This window comes from Elaeis guineensis, chromosome 5, assembly GCF_000442705.2.
Source record: "Elaeis guineensis isolate ETL-2024a chromosome 5, EG11, whole genome shotgun sequence".
NCBI classification, from domain to species: domain Eukaryota; kingdom Viridiplantae; phylum Streptophyta; class Magnoliopsida; order Arecales; family Arecaceae; genus Elaeis; species Elaeis guineensis.
In genome coordinates, this window is record NC_025997.2 from 94,296,695 (window position 1) to 94,301,963 (window position 5,269).

Here is a 5,269-nt window from a genome sequence, read left to right on the forward strand (position 1 = left end):
AGACTTATAGGGTTTACAGACTCTAGTTTCCAGTCTGATCATGATGACAGCAAAAGTGTGTCGGGATTTATTTTTACCCTTAATGGTGGGGCTATCTGCTGGAAAAATTTCAAGCAGCACACAGTAGCTGATTCAGTTTGCGAGGCAGAGTATGTCGCTGCATCAGATGCTGCCAAAGAAGTGGTGTGGCTGAGAAAATTCATCATCGAGCTCGGAGTAGCACCCTCCCTTGTTGGTCCAATTCTGCTCTACTGTGACAGCTCTGGAGCCATTGCTCAGGCGAAGGAACCCAAAGTACACCAGCGGACATAGCATATTCTGCGCCGCTACCATCTCATCCGAGAAATTATGGATCGAGGTGACGTCGACCTTCTGAAGATCGATGGAAAGGAGAACCTGGCTGACGCATACACTAAGCCATTGTGGTGAAGGAGTTCGATGACTACAAGTCAAAGATGGGTATTAGATACTGCGCCGATTGGCTTTAGGCCAAGTGGGAGATTGTTGGGAATAGTGTCCCAAAGCCAATCGTCAGCCTATTGATGGTTGTACTCATTTTTATATATGTACATGAATTATAAATTAATAAAAATTATTTTGGAATTTTTCATCACAAAATGTTTCATCTTCTAATGAACTCCTATGTTGTGGTGAAATCCTTAGGACTATTTAGACTCGACAAAGGAGGATTTATCATTTAGTCCTTAAATCTGTTCGTGACCAAATGATACGTTGTTACCAAGGATGATAATATTTATCAAACATAGGTCGTTGTGTGCCATATAGGTTGGTTGTCCTCTTAACCAATGAGTGTGGAGACACTGGTATGGCATACAGGTGAGATGTAAGGGTACATCTGCATTGAACATGACCAACTCTGGAGCTATTTCTACTGTCAAGATTTGCTCCGATGGAATATGGGTATAAGTGTCCCTCCGATCTGAGACCGCCACGGTGACTTGCAAGCAACTCACTGCACTTAGGCACTGAACTACCTGAATTTCTAATTCAGTGACGGAAGGCTGCTGGGTGTAGTCAAGTACTTGACTTGTTGGAGCATGTGTCAAGATGGGATTGACCACTCCAGTTTAGGAGCTGTGTACAGTCATGTTTCAATTTAGCAAAACTTTGGCCAGGGTAGTCTTTGTGAGGAGTCACAGGACTGTTTGAGTTGAGCATGATTCGGATGATCTAATCAGGGTGGACAGTTTAACCCTGAGTCATCCTAAACACAGAGGTCAAAAGGATTAATTATACAGTAATCATATTCACGTAGGTTCTCAGTGTTGCGATTGTGACTATTCAACCTATCCGATCATCGGGTACCATTGCTAGATGGTCACTTTGATTAGTACAAAAATTGGTTCCTGTGCTACCGGCTTAGGTTCGAACCTACGGGGTCACACATATTAGAGGTTTCTATCTGATCTGATGGCTGATGAAGAGTCCTAGTGCTCATGGACTATGAGTTCTACATGTCTGGGACTCTGTGATCGAGAATCAGGATTCTCCGATCATGAGTCCCACACATTTTGGTACTAGGGTCAAGAGTCCCACTGATTTGGGACTCTTCGATCAAGGTTACATATCGATGAATTCTGATGCCCGATTACCCATCGAATTTGGACTCAATATTTATGAGAGATTTAATTAGTAATTTGATCGTTAATTAACTCAATTTGATTGAGTAATTATTTTTGGATCAAGTCCAATTGAATTGGATTCAGTTGGGTTTGACCCGATTAGGTTAAGAGTTGACCTAATTGTCGAGATGGTTTGGTCCCTGATTTGATCAGGAGTTGGGCTTAATCAATTCCTGATTTGATTAAGATTTTATTGAGCCTAATTAAGCCTAATTAAGTTGGGTTTAAATTAGTCTAATTGGGCCTAACTTATTTGGTTCAATTAGGATGGTTTAAATAATGAAACCATCTTGACCCATTCTCCCTGCGCCACCTCACTTCCACTGCGCCCATTTGAATTCACGAGAAGAAAGTTCTCATGAATTTTTCCTCATGCAAAGCCCTCCTCACACCCTACTTTAATGCACCAAATGAGTGGATAAGGATGATTGGTTGGCCATTCAAATTCAAAATAAAGTTTGAATTTGAATGAGCAACCAATCTTAGTGCCTTGACCTTATCCTCTTTTAGCACCCCATTTATTACATGAGAAAATGTTTCTCATGAAATCACTCACACACAAATTAAGCCACACCCTCCTCTTCTCATGCCCTTAGTGGATAGGGATAAATTGGTTTCCATTTGAATTCAAAATTTGATTTGAATTCAAATGTGCAATTACTCATCTTTATCCTCTCACGTGGATAAGATGTTTGACATTATTTTAAAAGGAGGAGAAGAGTGGGCCGTGTGCAAGAAAAATTTTAGAGAGAAAATCTGGGCGTGAGGAATCCTTGTGTGCAAGGTGAAGGTCTATATCCTTCCGAGAGAAAAAGAAAGAAAAAGTGTGCGCAAGGTTTCAGTGAGTTCTTCAGGGTTTCAGCCTGGAGTTCGGGAAGTGAGAAGGTGAGCTACGAGTGTCGTGAGCCCACCAAATTTTAGAGAGATCTTCAACATCCTCTCAAGCATATCTGTTGATGATCTAGAGCATCCAAAGAATTAACAGACATCGATCGAAGGAGTTCGATCAGCATCGGCCATCAAAAGGGTTCTACAACGAGCTAGCACTCGTAAGGAGTCGATCAGATCGGGAGCTTCGTGTGGACGATCTGCAGAGGCTAGATATGCTGTGTGGATGCATCGTGATGATCAGACTCTCCCGATGGTGATCAGATTACGGCGATCTACTATCCGCACAAAGGTATTGTGTTCTGAACACATTACAGTAAAAGTGTTTACTGTTCGAATTTGAATTTCAAATTTAAATGAATGCATGCTATATATCATATTTAGATCCTAGTGTAGGATAAATTTATGTTAATTAATTAGATTAATTAATATATTTCCACTGTAAAATCATGATTTTGAAAAAAATTTTAAGATTACCATTTTACCCCTGCACTGAATTTCTCCCACACTGTGTACAATCGTGTTTTAATTTAGCAAAACTTTGGCCAAGGTAGTCCTAGTGAGGAGTTACAGGACTGATTGAGTTGAGCATGATTCGGATGATCTAATCAGGGTTGATACTTTAACCCTGAGTCATCCTAAACATAGGGGTCGAAAGGGATGAATTATACAGTAACCATATTCACGTAGGTTCTGAGTGTTGCAATTGTAACTATTCAACCTATCCAAATGTCGGGTACCATTGCTAGTTGGTCACTTCGATTAGTATAAGAATTGATTCCTGTGCTACCAACTTAGGTTCGAATCTGTGGGGTCACACACATTAGAGGATCCTATCTGATCTGATGGCTGGTGAAGAGTCCTAATGCTCGTGGACTTTGAGTCCTACGTATCTGAAACTCTATGATCAAGAATCAGGATTCTCTAATCATGAGTTCAACATATTTTGGGTATCGGGGTCAAGAGTCCCACTGGTTTGGGACTTTTTGATCAGGGTTTCATATCGATGGACTCTGATGCCTGATTGCCCATCGGATTTGGACTCAATATTTATGAGAGATTTAATTAGTGATTTGATCACTAATTAACTCAATTTGATTGAGTAATTATTTTTTGATCAAGTCCAATTAAATTGGATTCAGTTGGGTTTGACCCGATTAGGTTAAGTGTTGACCTAATCGCCAAGGTGGTTTGGTCTCCGATCTGATCAAGGGTTGGGCTTAGTCAATTCTTGATTTGATTAGGATTTTAGTGAGTCTAATTAAACCTAATTAAGTTGGATTTAACTTAGTCTAATTGTGCCTAACCTATTTTGATTAGGTTGGCTCAATTAGGTTGAAACCACTTTGACCTCATCTCCCTGCGCCACCTCACTTATCTGCGTCCATTTGAATTCACGAGAAATAACTTCTCATGAATTTTCTCCCACGTAGAAGCCTTCCCACACCCTCCCTTGTGTGCCATTTATCTGGATAAAGATTGGTTTGTTGGCCATTCAAATTCAAAGGATGTTTGAATTTGAATGGGCAACTAATCCATTCGCCACCCATCTTATCTTGTGCGCCATTTAATCTACACGAGAAAGAGTTTCTCATGTAAATTTTCCATGCACAAAGAACCCATACCTCCTCTCTTCTCTCGCCCAGAGTGGATAAGGATGGGATGGTTTGCATTTGAATTCAAATTTGATTTGAATTCAAGTGAGCAACCACCTATCTTTATCCTCTCACGCGGATAAGATGCATCTTGCACTGTTTTAAAAGAGAAGAGAAGGTGGGGCGTGCATAGAATTTTTCAAAGAGAGAATAGTGGGTGTGAGGAAGCCTTGTGCACTAGTTGGAAGTTCAAAAACTTTCGAGAGAAATGAAAAGAAAAGAAACAAAAGTGGGTGCAGGGTTTTCAGTGAGTACCCTAGGGTTTCTGCCTGGGGTTCGGGAAGTGAGAAGGTGAGCTACGAGTGTCGTGAGCCCACCAAACTTTACGGAGAGCTTCATCAACCTTTCAAGTACCTTTGCTAATGATTTGGAGTATTTGAGAAGTCAGCAGACATCGATCGAAGGAGTTCGATCAGCATCAATCGTCGAAAGGGTTCTGCGATGAACTAACATTCATGAGGAGCCGATCAGACCGGAAGCTTCGTGTGGATGATCCGCAGAGACCAGACACACTGTATGGCTGTATGGCAATAATTAAACCTTTCCAACGGTGATCAAACTACGGCGATCAACTACCCGCACAAAAGTAATGTGTTCTAAACACATAATAGTAAAAGGTTTACTGTAGAATTCAAAATTTTAAATTTAAATGCATGCTATATATATCATATTTAGATCCTTATGTAGGATTAATACATATTAATTAATTAGATTAATTAATAATTTTTGCTGTAAAATTATAATTTTGAAAAAGTTTTAAAATTACTGTTTTACCCCTGCACTGAAATTCACTTCAAAGTTAGGATACAATTTTGTACTCAATACATTGATTTGATCAATAAAATGGTAAATTTATTTTTTATTCAAGTATGATGTATCTTTGAATCATCCATGAAATTAATTTTCAATACATATTCTCAAGGTATTGAGAATTAGAGATATGTATTTAATTTCTAAATATTCCCGACCATAGGATCATCATGAAGATGGTGATCGATCCGGATAGACTAATGCACAGATCACTTCTTTCGAGATAGATGGATCTCTAGTTTATAGTGTAGAGATACTGAACGACGAGTGCAG